General features: G+C 35.5%; 1 protein-coding gene across 2 annotated transcripts in view; it reads right to left on the bottom strand.

Annotated features, from left to right (window-relative positions):
- The window catches only part of LOC150110238 (putative phospholipid-transporting ATPase IIB), a 359,872-nt gene that overhangs the window by 315,187 nt on the left and 28,102 nt on the right, over positions 1-16,583 (bottom strand). The gene's annotated exons all lie outside the window — the stretch shown is intronic.

The following is a 16,583-nucleotide window of genomic DNA, read 5'->3' as shown; positions in this document are numbered from 1 at the left end:
CTTAGACTTAACTCTCTTGTTAAAACTAGAATGGCTTAGCAATTGTTTTCTGTCTGAGCACATTTTGTTTTTGTTTTAAATGGGTTTTATTTTATAGTTAAGCCTTATGTCATCAAGAACTTTCATAATCTGAATACACTCTTTATAACTATAATAGTTTCCTAATGAAAAATGGATGACAAAATAAACAGTATCTGTCAAAAGCATATTAAGGGCTAGAGAAACCACACACATATCACAAAGTATGCTACAATGTGTGGAACAGCTAAGGAAATGGACTCAAAGTAATAAGAATAATAGTAATCCAAGGTACTTACAGGACCAGAAGGTCCATGACTGGACCAAACCAGCTTTCATAACCATAATTTTAGGATAAGATGGTTATTCTTTTATATATATATGTGTGTGTGTGTTCATTCTCCTGGTTGGTTTTGACTGGTTGAAGGTGCAGATAACTAATGCTCAAATGAAAAGCAATGCTACAGATTCTTTGCATCCTACATGAGATTCAAATCTAGGTCTTTGCAATTAAAGGACTTCCTGATAACCAAATAAGTTATGGAGACTCTAAAATTATACTGTCCTCATCCCAAAAGTAGGATGTAGCATACCACTATCCTAGGGGGATGTAATATAAAATCAGAACTACAGAAAAACTTATGGGATGAGTACAGTATATTGAAGAAAATATTTTCAAGAAAAAAACTAATTTGAATGCAAAATAAATTATTATTTAATATAAAGACTAGTGTCTGCTTGTGACCAGACATTAGGGCAGGAATAACAGGTTCAATATTTGAAAATTTAATAATACAGATGTAAGGAATACATATCCATACTTGAAGTAGAAAAAGCCATCAAAGTCTTGAAATGTGGAAAGGCAGCAGGAGTAGATGATATTAGACCAGAAATGCTGAAGTATGGTGGTATAAGAGTCTTACAGTGGCTGCACTGCATAGTTCAGAAAGCCTGGACGGAGGGACGAATTCCCAATGATTGGAGTAGAGCTCTCATAGTACCCATATATAAAAAGGGAAATAAAACTGAATGTGAGAATTACAGAGGTATTTCCCTACTGAGTGTTCCTGGAAAGATCTATGCAAGTATACTTGAGAAACATTTGAGAAGAATTGTGGAAGAAAAGCTTGGTGAAGAACAAGCTGGATTCAGGCCAAATAGAAGCTTTCAGGATCAGATCTTCACTTTACGACAAATAGTTGAGAAAGCATGGGAATATAACAAAGATCTGTATTTAAGTTTTGTCGATTTGGAAAAGGCATATGACAAGGTGCCAAGAGAGAAGCTATTCAATACGCTGCAATTATATGGTGTCAATGGGTCATTATATCAAGCAATATTTAGTCTTTATTTGAGTTGTAAGTCAGCAGTTAGAATTGAAGGAAGTACAGGAAGATGGTTTAACGTTAAATCTGGTGTGAGACATGGATGTACATTATCCCCTCTGTTATTCATTATCTATATGGATCACATTATGAAGGAAAGTGGTATTAAACATGATATCAAAATTGGAGATGTTAATGTTAGCTCTTTGCTTTATGCGGATGATGTTATACTTCTAAATAAATTTGCTACAAGTCTGCAAGATTCTCTGACTAAATTGAATAGCTGTTGTAATAGATATGGTATGAAGGTCAGCAATAAAAAGACAAAGACAATGAAAATAGGCAGAATCACTGAAAATGTCAACTGTGTTGTGAATGGAGAACCTGTGGAACAAGTAAAACATTTCAGCTATTTAGGCACGATTTTTACCGAAGATGGTAAATTAAATATAGAAATAGACAACAGAATCAGCAAAGCTGGTATGGTGGGAAGTCAATCGAATAAATTCATATGGAATAAGAGAGAAATTAGTCGGAACACTAAATTAGCTGTATACAAGACAGTGTTCAAACCAGTTTTAACTTATGGATCTGAGAGCCGGGTCAGAAGTAAAACACTTGACCAAAGACTAGAGACCACAGATATGAGAGTCCTGAGAAAGATTAGAGGAGTGAACAGATGGCATCAATGGCAATATCATATTAAAAATGAGGATATTAGGAAAGAACTTGACATTGTCAGCATCCAGGAATGTGTTAGCTGAGCTAATCTCAGGTGTTATGGTCACTTAAACAGAATGGGCGAAGAAAGATTAGCAAAACAAGTGTTCTCTGTCAGGTTGGCAGCAAAACGACCCGGAGGAAGACCAAGATATAGGTGGATTGATATGGTACAAAGTGCCTTAGACGATAGAAATATAAGATCTGATAATGTTGGAGTCTTGACAAGTAACAGACTGATTTGGAGGAAAATTGTAGATAGGAAGTTAGTAATGATGTAATTTTTTTTCATGTAGTACTATCATATCCTGTACACCCCTTGAGGGTACATTGCAGGAATTTGATGATGATGATGATACAGATGTGGTCCTATGCCATAAATATTTTCATTTTAATACTAACAAGTGCAGAGAATACAGACTTTCATATGTATGGGATTGAGAAAGGCAGAAGGCTTTCTCAATCCAAGACTATTTTGCAAGTTTTTAAGATGCTGTTTTGTATTTTGCAACACATCCATTCTTCACTGCTTTGTCTAGCATGGCTTGATATTCGGAATTAATACTCAATCAAAATGATATTAGTGTAGGTTGTTTATATACAGTTTTCAGGAATCTATCTAAAGGAATTTATCTATCTCTATGTGCTTTTCTTGTTCTAAATCTGACAGGTTATTTGGCAATGTATGAAGACTTAAGAACAAACTGCTTTCTTGTCTAGTCAAATCTACTTTCAAGATCAGGGAAGTATTTACAGACTATTTTGCAAGTTTTTAAGATGCTGTTTTGTATTTTGCAACATATCCAACTGATTTCATTAGTACAGTGTAATATTAACTCATGCAAGAATGCTATGGAATCAAATTCACCATAATTACTGCACATATACCACAGCCCAGTTTAATTACCATGCCAATTTTATCTTGAATTGACAAATGCATATAAATGTATCTTGCAAAGACAGACTGAGGTTGTTCAAATGAGCAAAAATATTGGCAAAGTATGCAAATTTAGCAATTTCCAATTATGCATTCAATCCCACAGATTATAGTTTTTATCTAGAAATACTTGAAGGCCTTGAAGTTCAAACGGGTGAGTTATGATTTTTCAGAATGAAAGCCTACAGACAACTGTGTGAAATAACTTTTTATAATCACTGCCCATTTTTTCACACAGCTGAAAAAAATCTAGGCATTCAGTACTTGACCTTTCATGAAATTTATCATTTTAGTAGCTTAAAATGATAAATTTTTTCAAGAAATTTAAACCTGTAGTCAACTCCAATCAATGTCACTATCCTTGATGAAATCATCAATAAGTCAAAAAATAGCTTTCTCAGTTGCAGATAATGACACAGACTCACAAAACAAAAAATCTTTGTCAACTGTTTTTTTCTTTATTTAGCTATCTGACAAATACAATAAAATTAGCAGAATTTATAATACCAGCAGATTCATCTACTTGCAGCACACAATATCAATTTTTTTGAAATTGTGACAATAATTGCTGTTCATTGTATCAAAAATTCTACAATGAACAGCATTATTTGTAATGAGACTTCTTCAATAGGCTTGCTTGCTTTGTCTCCTATTATGAGTTTTGCCATTACTCCAGATGCAAGTTTTTGCTAATGTCTCACCAATCTATTCTGACATTTCAGTTTTCTATTAATGCACCACATATTATGTACAAAAATGCTTGCATGTTTTCACTTCTCATCAAACTAAATATTACTTTATGGGATCACTGGAGATCGTTAACCAAACCACAATCCAATGCATCCTCTTCTTATGCATCCCATCAAGATAACCATGTCAAAACTTATGACTAAATGCTAATCACTGATGAATATGTTTTTGCTTTGCATCAAAGATATCAATGGACCATTAAAGACTAAAAATAAGTTGCCTTTTCAGTATATCTTGTTTCCAGCTATGTCATGTGGATAGTAAGCAGAGAATTAGGCAAAAACTGAGGAGAGGAAATGACCTGATGTCATGATCCAGCAGAAATAGGTAGGATGCAGCAGCATTATGGTATGGGGAGAGGATGTTTTCTAGAAATTTCATGGCACCCTGGAAACTGTGCAAAAGATAGGTATTATTGTAGGATTGCTATTCTGCTTGCATGATATTGCTCTTCAGTCTGTGCAGTGCTCCTAGTACAGAGCATTCCACAGACTGAAGAGCTATGGGTTGTAGACATGTAACAGTGTGTGTTCTTCAATAACTCCTATGAACTGTTTTGTCATTTTCTAATATGCCCTCTAAACTCCGTGTGTGTGTTATGATCCAACGAGTCATTTCTGACTCCTGGCGACTCCACGAACATACACTCTCCATTCCGATCTGTCCTTGACCATGTCTTTCAGAACCTCCAAGTGCACTCCAGTTGTCTATAACTCCATCCACCCATCTAATTCTTGGTCTTCCTCTTCTCCTGCTTCCATCAACTTTAGCAAGCATCATCATCTACTCCAGACTGTCATTTGCTCGCATAATATGTCCGAAGTATGACAATTTTTGCTTGATGATCATAGCTTCAAGGGAGCAATCTGACTTTATTCTGTCTATCACTGATTTATTGGTTTGCTTTGCAGTCCATGGTATTCTTAGTAAGCGTCTCAAAACCCATAATTCAAATGCATCTATCTTTCTTCTTTCACTTTTTCTCAGGGTCCAACTTTCACATCCATACAGCACCACAGGGAATACCACTGCTTTCACGATTCTGATTTTTATTGTGAGGCTAATATCTTTATCTTTAAACATCTTGCTTAAATTTGTCATTGCTTTTCTTCCAAGTAATAATTTTCTTCTAACTTCTTCGGTTCAATAACCCTCTTTATCAATTCGGGATCCTAGGAACACAAAATTGTTAACTGCTTCCATTTTCTCCCCATCTACTTCAAAATCATTAAGTTCACATGTTGCCATAACTTTTGTCTTTTTGAGGTTAAGTTCATCATCATCATCAAATTCCTGCCATGTACCCTCAAGGGGTGTACAGGATATGATAGTAATACATGAAAAAAATTACATTTCTTCTTTGCATTCTGCTAGCAAGGTGGTATCATCTGCATACCTCAAATTATTAATATTTTTTCCACCAATTTTAATTCCAACTGAAGACTCCTCCAGCCCTGCCATTCTTAAAATGTTTGCTGTACAAGTTAAACAGGTATAGAGATAAAATACATCCTTGTCGCACCCCTTTACCTATTGTGAAATACTCAGTTTCTCCAAGATGTGTTCGGACAGTAGCTTCTTGTTCATAATAAAGATTCCTCAGAAGGATAATGAAATGCTCTGCGACTCCCATTGTTCTTAACACATTCCACAGTTTCACATGATCTACAGAGTCAAATGCCTTGCTATAGTCAAGGAAACAAAAGTAGACATTCTTGTGATATTCCTGTGCTCTTTCTATTATCCATCTCACATTGGCAATTTGATCTCTTGTTTCTCTGCCTTTTCACCTGCCATTTCTCTCTTTATGAATGGTTCCAGTCTTTTCTGAATGATCTTAAGTAAGACTTTACTTGCATGAGAAGTCAATGCTATAGTTCTGTAATTTTTGCACTCTCTTGCATCGCCTTTCTTCAATAAAGATATATAAACTGATTTTTTCCATTCTCTAGGCTATGTAACTCCCTAGCCTCCTTAATTTCCTAGAGTCCAGTTCCATTAATACAGTACATAGCTTGTAATCCTTTCAGCCCCTTAACCTTACACATTATCATCAGCATTCACATGTACCATCATTAAGATATTATGTTTTACGGTTATGTTTTGTATTTTTTAATAAATATGTTATACTTTTTAAAGAAATCCTCCAGATGTCATCAAAATTCTTTCAGTGTCCTCAAAGGGTTTGCAGGATACTATGATAGTTACTAAAATAAAGAGTCAAAAGGCTTCATTTTGGCAATGTAAAATTATATAAGTCAAGTGGATATTAGATCTAGCATTATTTCAAAGCCAAATGTAGAAACTATGAAAGTTTTTCGTAAAGTAAGTTGACCAGAGAGCTTATGAGAATACATTCCCCGGCATTTGAGTTGCCTTAATATGGATACATAAAAGACATAGGCACCATCTAAGTGTCAAAAAAGGGGAATATATAGACGATTGGGCAGCACCTATGTCTTCTATGTCCATTCCAAGGCAACTCAAATGCTGGGGAATGTATTCCCATAAGCTCTCTGGTCAACTCATATTCATATTCAAAAGTGAAGGTATCAAAAAATCAGATAGAGTAGATGGTATCTGACCAGAAATTTGACCAGTGTAGCCAATGTACAAGTTTTACAGTGGCTATACTGCATAATTCAGAAGTTCTGATCAAAGGGTTGAATTCCAGATGACTGTAATAGACTTCACACAGGACTCATCTATATATATATATATACATACACACACATAAAGGAAATGCAACTGAATTCAAGAGGAATTTCCCTATGGAGGGTTCCTGGTAAGATTTATGCAAGTATACTTGTGAAAAACTTGGAGGACAAGAAGCTGATTTCGGGCAAAGTTGTCAAAATTAGATATTTGCTTTAAGATGAATAGTTGAGAAATCATTGCAATATAACAAGGAACCATATTTAAGTTTTGTAGATCTGGAAAAGACATATAGCAAGGTGCAAAGAGAAAAGCTTTTCAAAATGCTACAGTTATATAGTATGTGATATTATTGATATTATATTGAACAGCAGTTAAAATTGAAGGAGGTACAGAAGGATAGTTTGATGTTAAATCAGGTGTGAGACAAGGGTGCACATTATATCCACTATTATTCAACATCTATATGGATCACATTATGAAGGAAAGTAGTGTTTAATCTGATATCACAATTGGAGAGGTTAATCTCAGCTCTTATGGACATGATATAATCCTTCCAGTGCAGGATTCCCTAACTAAACTGAATGACTTTTGTAATCACCTGCATCCTGAATGGAGAATCTTTAGAAACAAGTAACAATTCAGGTTCTAAGACACAATATTTAATGAAGATGGCAAAATAAATGTAGAAACAGACAATAGAATTAATTGTTATGGTAGGAAGTCAGCTGACTAAATTTATATTGGAATAAGAGAAAAATTAGGCAAGCCACTGAACTAGCTGTATACAAGACAATGTTCAAACCAATTTCAACATAGGGATCTGATAGGTGGATTAGAAATAAACTTGAACAAAGACTGAAGATCACAGATATGAGAGTTCTGAGAATAATCAGAAACGTGAACAGATGGCATCAATTGCAGTATCATATTAAAAATGAGGAGCTATTAGGAAAGAACTTGACAACTGTTAGCATTCCAGAATGTGTGAGCAGAGATAGCCTCAGGTGTTATGATCACTTAAACATAATGAAAGAGAAAAAGTTAGCAAAATAAGTTTTTCACCAGGATGTCAGAAAAAGACCCAAAGGAAGACCAAGGTCTAAGCAGATTGATAGAGTAAGAAGTGCATAAGAAGACAAAAGTATGAGATCTGAAAATCTTGCAGTCTTGAGGAAAAAGAAATTAACATGGAGGGAAACAGTTGATAGGAAGTTAGCAATGATGTAGTTTTTCCATGTACTATCATAATATCCTGTACATATCAGGAATTTGACAATGATAAAGAGATAACAGAAAATGAAATTGATATCATTAAAGAATGGACCAGAAGAGATAATTTAAATGGTATGGTCACTTAAACAGAAAGCATATTTAAGGTTAGCAAAGCAGATGTTTGACACCAGCAACAGAAAAGGAAGATGCATCCATCTACATCTATTCATTGGACATCATCAGATGCTGTATGATCACTCCGTTTCATGGTAATGTGCCACACCAATCATCAGCAGGTGGTCCTGTTGTATGTTTTTTTGGAGGCTTCAACTCTGAAGATCATTCACTCCACATACACACACCATCCATCTCATTGATGGTCTACCCCTGCCTCTTTTTCCAGGAACTTTACCTTCTATTACTGTTCTGAGAAGTCTTCCTTCAACCCTTTCAATGTGTCCAAAGTGTTTCAGCTTTCTTCTGTCAATATCTTTAAGGAGACTTAAAGTTCTACTGATCCTTTCTAGCACCCACCCCATCCATATGACAGACTTTCAGTATACGATATCCTCAACAGCCTGTAACACCACATCTCAAAAGCAGCTATCTTTTGCCTATCCAAATTCTTTAGGTTCCAAGTCCGACATCCATAAGTCCCTGTTGGAAAAAAAAAACTACATTCAGAATCCTTAACTTTGTTCCTGTGGAGATAGATCCATTCTTCCAGATTTTAAACAAGTCTCTGACCTGGTTGTAGCCATTCTTAATCTTCTGAACAGCAATCGCCACATTAATAAATGATCCCAGGTACTCAAACTTGCTGACTTCCTCAATTCTTTCTCTGTTAAGGTACACTTGTTTCTCAGGAGCTTCCCTATCTATATTTCCTTTGAAAACCATAATCTAGTCTTGCAAGTATGAGTTGAAGTCTTGGTTCTTACTGATCTCCTTAATTTTATCAAGGATCTGTCCTAGTTCTTCCTTGTCATTACAAAAAAGTACTGCAAAAAGGTTAGTGTACCTCAGATTACTGATAAATCTGCCACCTATCCTAATTTCTGTCATAATCTCATTCAATTATCGAATGTTACATGCATGATGTCCTCATCACAGATACTAAACAGGTGAGTATTCTGTATTCTCTCTGTATGCCAGGAACTTTTGATATGCTTTCTTCTTTTCCTTCACTGCCTTTTTTACTTCCTGTGTCCACCATGGAGTTCTGATTTTTCTATCCTTGCAGACAACCTCACCACATGCCTCTCTCGCTGAATCAATCAGGGTTTTCTTCAAGGTTTGGTTCCTGTTCTCAATCTCCTTCATTTTTTCTTCAATAATCTTTGTGTATTTTAGTCTACAGTTCACATATGAGAGCTCCTCAACTTTTATTCGCTTTAAAACTTTCTTACATGTTATTCTTTTCAATATGAAATTCAATTTTATCCTGCTCAAGACTAAATAGTGATCACTTCCAATTTCAAATCCTCTGTACAATCTGATGTTCTGCACCAGGGAGAAAACATCACTATCAACAATAACATAGTCAATGAGACTTTTCTTATTCTTTGCCTCTTCTCTCCATGTGAATTTGTGCACATTTTTATGTTGGAACATGGTGTTAGTAATAACCAATCCATGTCCTGAGCAGAAATCCAACAGATATTTGCCATTATTATTAGCTTTGCTCTTTTCTCCAAATTTTCCCAAAATATTTTTGTATGTCTGACAATCATTTCCTACTGTGCTATTTAGATCCCCAACAAGGACCAACTTTTCCTTTTTCATTGTGTCAGTTGCTTATGCACCTATTCTCCCAGATATTGGCCTTTCTCTGTGCATCTACCCTCCTCAAAAGTTCATTTTAGTGAGTATGGGAGTGGCAAGCCCTAGGTACCCTGATGCAAGAATGGATGAGTGGAAGAATGGATGAGAAGAGACAGCTTTAGATAAAGTTTGAATGCCATGCAGAGAGTACTTTTTTTAGAATTCTGGCTATTTTCTCTGAGGTGCCTCAGATGTAAGGAACAATGATAGCATTACTAGAGTTAGAATGTTGAGAGGAATGCGAGGAGACAAAGACTTTTTAGCATTGTTGCCATTGGACAGGAAAATCTGATAAATAAAAGAGAGTTCAGCAGTAAGTTCAGTCTTTGTAGAACAACCATTGGAGGCTCTATTACCAAGGATTTTGATAATACCATATTGTTGAAAGGGGGAGGGTAAAGTTTGTGTATATATCTAACTATGTAGGGGTTTCTGTAAAGTGAGAAATAAAGAAAAGATGCCACCAGGAAGACATGTAATTAGAGTATCTAGAAAAGGTAAGCTAGTATTCATTTCTTTTTTCTATAATGAAATGGATTCCCAATTTGGGATTTAGCCGACCAAATTGTATTCTTATTGGTTAAACCAAAATATAGAATGATGGTACAACATGACAAAATTTCATGCCGGCTGGGGCGTCGCCCGGCTAAACAATGCCCCGTTGTTTTTGCCAGGGAACCAGGGCGAACAGCGAAAAGTCAGCTACTGGAACAAATCTGAAAATAAACCCCAACTCAACATCACCAGAGTTAAAGATCGGTACTATCAACGTAAGAAGCCTGAATGGCAAAGAAATGGAGCTAGCTGAGGAATTAGATAAGTACCAGATCAACATAATAGGGGTGACTGAAACAAAAAAGACCAAAACTGGTGAGATCTTTCTGAGCAATAAATACAAAATGTTATATTCAGGCAATGACAATCAAGGAAAAGAAGGAGTAGCCATAGTATTCAACACAAAATACGAGGCTAATCTTCTTGAATGGCAGTCAGTCTCAAGTAGAGTAATGTGGGCAAATATGAGAATGGGGTACTGGACAATGAGACTTATTTGTGCCTATGGTCCCACAGAAGGTTCTACTAAGGTAGAAGTGGAGGAATTTTTTGAGGCTTTAGAAAAAGCAACTGACACAATGAAAAATGAAAAGTTGGTCCTTGTTGGGGATCTAAATAGCACAGTAGGAAATGATTGTCAGACATACAAAAATATTTTGGGAAAATTCGGAGAAAAGAGCAAAGCTAATAATAATGGCAAATACCTGTTGGATTTCTGCTCAGGACATGGACTGGTTATTACTAACACCATGTTCCAACATAAAAATGTGCACAAATTCACATGGAGAGAAGAGACTAGGAATAAGAAAAGTCTAATTGACTATGTTATTGTTGATAGTGATGTTTTCTCCCTGGTGCAGGACACCAGAGTATACAGAGGATTTGAAATTGGAAGTGATCACTATTTAGTCTTGAGCAGGATAAAATTGAATTTCATATTGAAAAGAATAACATGTAAGAAAGTTTTAAAGCGAATAAAAGTTGAGCAGCTCTCAGATGTGAGCTGTAGACTAAAATACACAAAGATTATTGAAGAAAAAATGAAGGAGTTTGAGAACAGGAATCAAACCTTGGAGATTCAGTGGCAAACTCTGAAGAAAAGAGTGATTGATTCTGCCAGAGAGGCATGTGGTGAGGTTGTCTGTAAGGATAAAAAAATCAGAACTCCCTGGTGGACACAGGAAGTTAAAGAGGCAGTGAAGGAAAAGAAGAAAGCACATCAAAAATTTCTGGCAAATAAGTCAGCTTGTGCTCTTAGAGAATACAGAGACAAATGTAAGAAAGCTAAACAGTGTATAAAACTAGCTAAACAAAAGTCATGGGAGGACTTTGGCAAGAATATAGAAAATAAATATCAAGAAGGTGGCAAAATATTCTGGAGGTTGTTGAAGAAGCTTAGGAATGGAGGAAAGAGTGCTGTAAAAGGAATTAGAGATGATAAAGGTGACATGAAAACAGGAGAAAAGATATCCTTGAAGTATGGAGTAATTACTTTGAAAAACTGCTAAATGAAACAAGCAGTGATGACAGCACAGTGATAAAAAACACTGACCAGGCATGCAGTCAGGAATACATATCCATACTTGAAGTAGAAAAAGCCATCAAAGGCTTGAAATGTGGAAAGGCAGCAGGAGTAGATGATATTCGACCAGAAATGCTGAAGTATGGTGGTATAAGAGTCTTACAGTGGCTGCACTGCATAGTTCAGAAAGCCTGGACAGAGGGACGAATTCCCGATGATTGGAGTAGAGCTCTCATAGTACCCATATATAAAAAGGGAAATAAAAACTGAATGTGAGAATTACAGAGGTATATCCCTACTGAGTGTTCCTGGCAAGATCTATGCAAGTATACTTGAGAAACGGTTGAGAAGAATTGTGGAAGAAAAGCTTGGTGAAGAACAAGCTGGATTCAGGCCAAATAGAGGCTGTCAGGATCAGATCTTCACTTTACGACAAATAGTCGAGAAAGCATGGGAATATAACAGAGATCTGTATTTAAGTTTTGTCGATTTGGAAAAGGCATATGACAAGGTGCCAAGAGAGAAGCTATTCAATACGCTGCAGTTATATGGTGTCAATGGGGCATTATATCAAGCAATACTTAGTCTTTATTTGAGTTGTAAGTCAGCAGATAGAATTGAAGGAAGTACAGGAAGATGGTTTAATGTTAAATTTGGTGTGAGACAAGGATGTACATTATTCCCTCTGTTATTCATTATCTATATGGATCACATTATGAAGGAATGTGGTATTAAACCTGATATCAAAATTGGAGATGTTAATGTCAGCTCTTTGCTTTATGCGGATGATGTTATACTTCTAAATAAATCCGCTACAAGTCTGCAAGATTCTCTGACTAAATTGAATAGCTGTTGTAATAGATATGGTATGAAGGTCAGCAATAAAAAGACAAAGACAATGAAAATAGGCAGAATCATTGAAAATGTCAACTGTGTTGTAAATGGAGAACCTGTGGAACAAGTAAAACATTTCAGCTATTTAGGCACGATTTTTACTGAAGATGGTAAATTAAATATAGAAATAGACAACAGAATCAGCAAAGCTGGTATGGTGGGAAGTCAATCGAATAAATTCATATGGAATAAGAGAGAAATTAGTCGGAACACTAAATTAGCTGTATACAAGACAGTGTTCAAACCAGTTTTAACTTATGGATCTGAGAGCTGGGTCAGAAGTAAAACACTTGACCAAAGACTAGAGACCACAGATATGAGAGTCCTGAGAAAGATTATAGGCATGAACAGATGGCATCAATGGCAGTATCATATTAAAAACGAGGATATTAGGAAAGAACTTGACATTGTCAGCATCCAGGAATGCGTTAGCAGAGCTAATCTCAGGTGGTATGGTCACTTAAACAGAATGGGCGAAGAAAGATTAGCAAAACAAGTGTTCTCTGCCAGGTTGGCAGCAAAACGACCCAGAGGAAAACCAAGATATAGGTGGATTGATATGGTACAAAGTGCCTTAGACGATAGAAATATAAGATCTGATAATGTTGGAGTCTTGACAAGTAACAGACTGATTTGGAGGAAAATTGTAGATAGGAAATTAATAATGATGTAATTTTCTTTCATGTAGTACTATCATATCCTGTACACCCCTTGAGGGTACATGGCAGGAATTTGATGATGATGAATGATGATGAAATGGATTCTGGGGTACTGTCTGTTGAAATGGAGGTAGAAGGAGTCTAATGTGTCTGTCTGCAGTATGTGGCCAAATAAAGAAAACATCAATGTATCTTAACCAGACAGAAGGTTTCAGAATAGCAGTATTAAGAGTATGTTTTCAAAATTATTATTATTATTATTACGGGTATCTCCATGGAGTCAGTAGACTCATCGCGGGAGACCCAAACTAGCAAAACAATATCTGTCATATCTCTTCTTGAATTCATTTACAGACGAAGAGCTCACAACTAAGTCAGGCAATGAATTCCACTCATTCACCACCCTCCAGGCAAAAAACCTTGTTCTGACACCTTTGTTAACCACACTCTTCTTTAACTTCCAGAGATGACCTCTTGTTCTTCCATCACTATCACACAGCTGAAACATTTCCCCTGCATCAATCCTATAAAAACCTTTTAGTAATTTGAATGTTTCTATCATATCCCCTCTTCTTCGTCTATCAACCAATCTCTGCAATCCACAAGCTCTCAATCTATCAATGTAGGGAGCATTTTTTATATCACTCACCAACTTGGTCACTCTTCTCTGAACCCTCTCCACAGCCTCCTCATCTCCAAGGAATCCAGGTGACCAGACCTGAGCACAGTAATCCAAATGTGGAAGTATCAATGCTTTATAAAGGGGAATAATAACCTCTTTATCTCTGGATGTCAGTGTGTTCCTCAACAACCAAGTAATCCTATGTGCAATCTTGGACACCTTAGCAATGTGTCCTCTGAACTTCATCTCCCTATCTACTTTATTTTTATTTTTTTTTTGCAGCTTTAGAATTTCAATTTTAATCATCAGCAAATAAGGTGTTCAAATACAGTGAATCTATTTCATTAACAAAATGATTTCTCAACAATTTTTCAGAGGAAAAAAAAAAATTACAAATACCAACCATAAACAATGCATTTCCTTTATATACAATACATAAACAGTGTGATTTGTCCACAGGACAAGGTTATTTAAATCTTGATATCCATTTTATGTGACACTCCTGCTTATTTATTAAAAAAATAGGCCATTTTCAACACTGATAGAAAGCAGACATAAAATCTATAAACCTTCATATATAAAAAGACATTTATTTCAAGTTTAAAAAAAAAAATTTTTTATTGCTTAAAACATCCATTCAATAGTGTATTTAATGCAATAAAAACAATTTAAAAGTTAAAAAATTTTTTTGTCCATAATGTGTACACATGAGAACAAAGAATTTAGTTTCTTTTTATAAATGCTAACATTCATCAAATATGCGCTTCTCCCTCATTTCGGCTTTACAAGGCACAAAAGAAATGGAAAACTTAATATCGATAATGATCTGCTTTGAAAGGTCCATCAGATTTAACCCCAAGATAAGATGCCTGATCAACTGACAACTTGGTTAACTTCACACCCAAGTGTTCCAAATGCAGAGCAGCTACCTCTTCATCCAACTTCTTAGGCAAGAAGTAAACACCAACAGGATAATGTTCAGGTTTTGTCCAGAGCTCAATTTGAGCAAGAACTTGATTAGTGAAAAATGCTCCATATAATAACTGGCTAGAGGGAAAAATCCATGGCTGTACCCTCAATATGCTTAGTATCTTTCCTAATGAAGTAGCTAGAATGAATGATAAAATTAAAAAAGATCAATGATATCTGGGGAAAACATTTTTTAGTAAATTTAAAGTTTCAGAAAGAGGGATATTAGTAAAAAGGGAGATGGCATTGAAGATTATCTTGATGTCATTATTATCTAAAACTAAACTTCAGATTTGAAGTGAGTGGAATTTTTAATATAAAAAGAATGACCTGCATGTGGGATTAAGGATTTAGCTAACTCAAAAGAGGTAAGGATCAGTATATATATATATATATATATATATATATATATATATATATATTGGACGGAGAGAGTTACTGGGTTCATGAATTTTGGGTGTGTATGTGTGGGGGGGGAATACAAGCTTTGAATTTTTTTTTTTTTTTTTTAACTATTTCAGGAGGACAAGAAGCAACATTTTTAAGAAGTCTTTTTTAATGTTTTCTTTTGAGAATTAGTGGGATAATAATCCAGTGGCTTATAAGTAGCATGGTCTCTGAGCAACACATTCATCTTCCAATTACGCTCACTGGCACTGACTGCCACAGTAGAATTACCCTTATCAGCACTAGTGATTATTATGCTAATGTCATTATGTAATTTACAGAGAGAGAAAGAGAAGTTGGCTATTAGAGATGTCATGTAGGCTGCAAAGCCTGAAAAATGATGTTTGCTATGTCAATCCTGATATTGTTGGTGATGGCAGGAGGCAAGTTGCAAATATCACATTCTGTGTATAGCATGAAGTCTAAAGATGCAACCTGACGTGGAGCTATTACAAAGTTGTAGGCCCTTGGATACTAATGGCTGTTTCATCATGCCTTTTAGACATAAGGTTTATGACAATTTGAAACAGCTGACTCTGCAGATGCAAAAAAAGCTATGCAGATTGTTATATTTCTTGATGTGTTTATCCTTAATTTTTAGAAATTCTTTTACAGGCCAATTTATCTGATATATTAGAAAGAACAGTCTGAAGTTCAGGATTAAGAATTGACAAAAGTTCTGCTGGAGAGAGTTCATGTGGCATTGATAGCAGATAGAGTAATGCATGTAGCACAAATCCGTTCTCACAGTAAAGCAAGGATAGCGAGCCTGGAGATACAAAGAGCTTTAGAAGAGTGAAATTTAATTTTCAGCTTAACAAATGTAGGAATGATTCCAGTGTCCCTGTACCTTTTCAAAAAGGCTAGCCAGTTGAGTTCCCTTGATAAATAGTTTCCACTTACTGTATTGTTTAGTTTTAAATGCTATGCCTACTCCATGAATTAACAATCAACTATTTAGACTTACATGCTGGGTTTTAAGTCATTATAGGGTTTAATGGAATAAATACAGCACATATAAATAATTAAACATGGTTAATCACTCCTATATTTCAACTCATTCACTGAAACATTAAACAATATTAAAATTGCAAATACTGATGATGTGTTCTATGTTTGGCCACATAGTGCAGACACATTAGCCTGTTCGCTCCTCCATCTCCAACAGACAGAACTCCAGAATCCAGTACATGATGGAAAAATAAAATAATTAACCTACTTTTCTAAATACTCTAATTAGATGTCTTCCCAATGGCTCTTTCTTTCTTTCTTTCTCAGTTTACAGAAAACCCACCCACACAGGTAGATATATACATAAACTTTCCCATCACTCTCAACAACATGGTGTTATCAAAATCCTTGTTAATAGAGCCTCCAATCTCTATCAAGGCTGAACTTACTGCTGAACCTCTCCTTTATTTTGCAGAATTTCCTGTCCAATGGCTACAAGGCTAAAAAACATGAACAAATT

This window comes from Typopeltis vanoorti, chromosome 1 (genome assembly GCF_054136105.1).
Source record: "Typopeltis vanoorti isolate ZY-2024b chromosome 1, IOZ_Tvanoo_1.0, whole genome shotgun sequence".
Taxonomy (NCBI): domain Eukaryota; kingdom Metazoa; phylum Arthropoda; class Arachnida; order Uropygi; family Thelyphonidae; genus Typopeltis; species Typopeltis vanoorti.
Note: the sequence above shows the minus strand (reverse complement) of the source record. Positions and strands in the feature narration are given on the sequence as shown.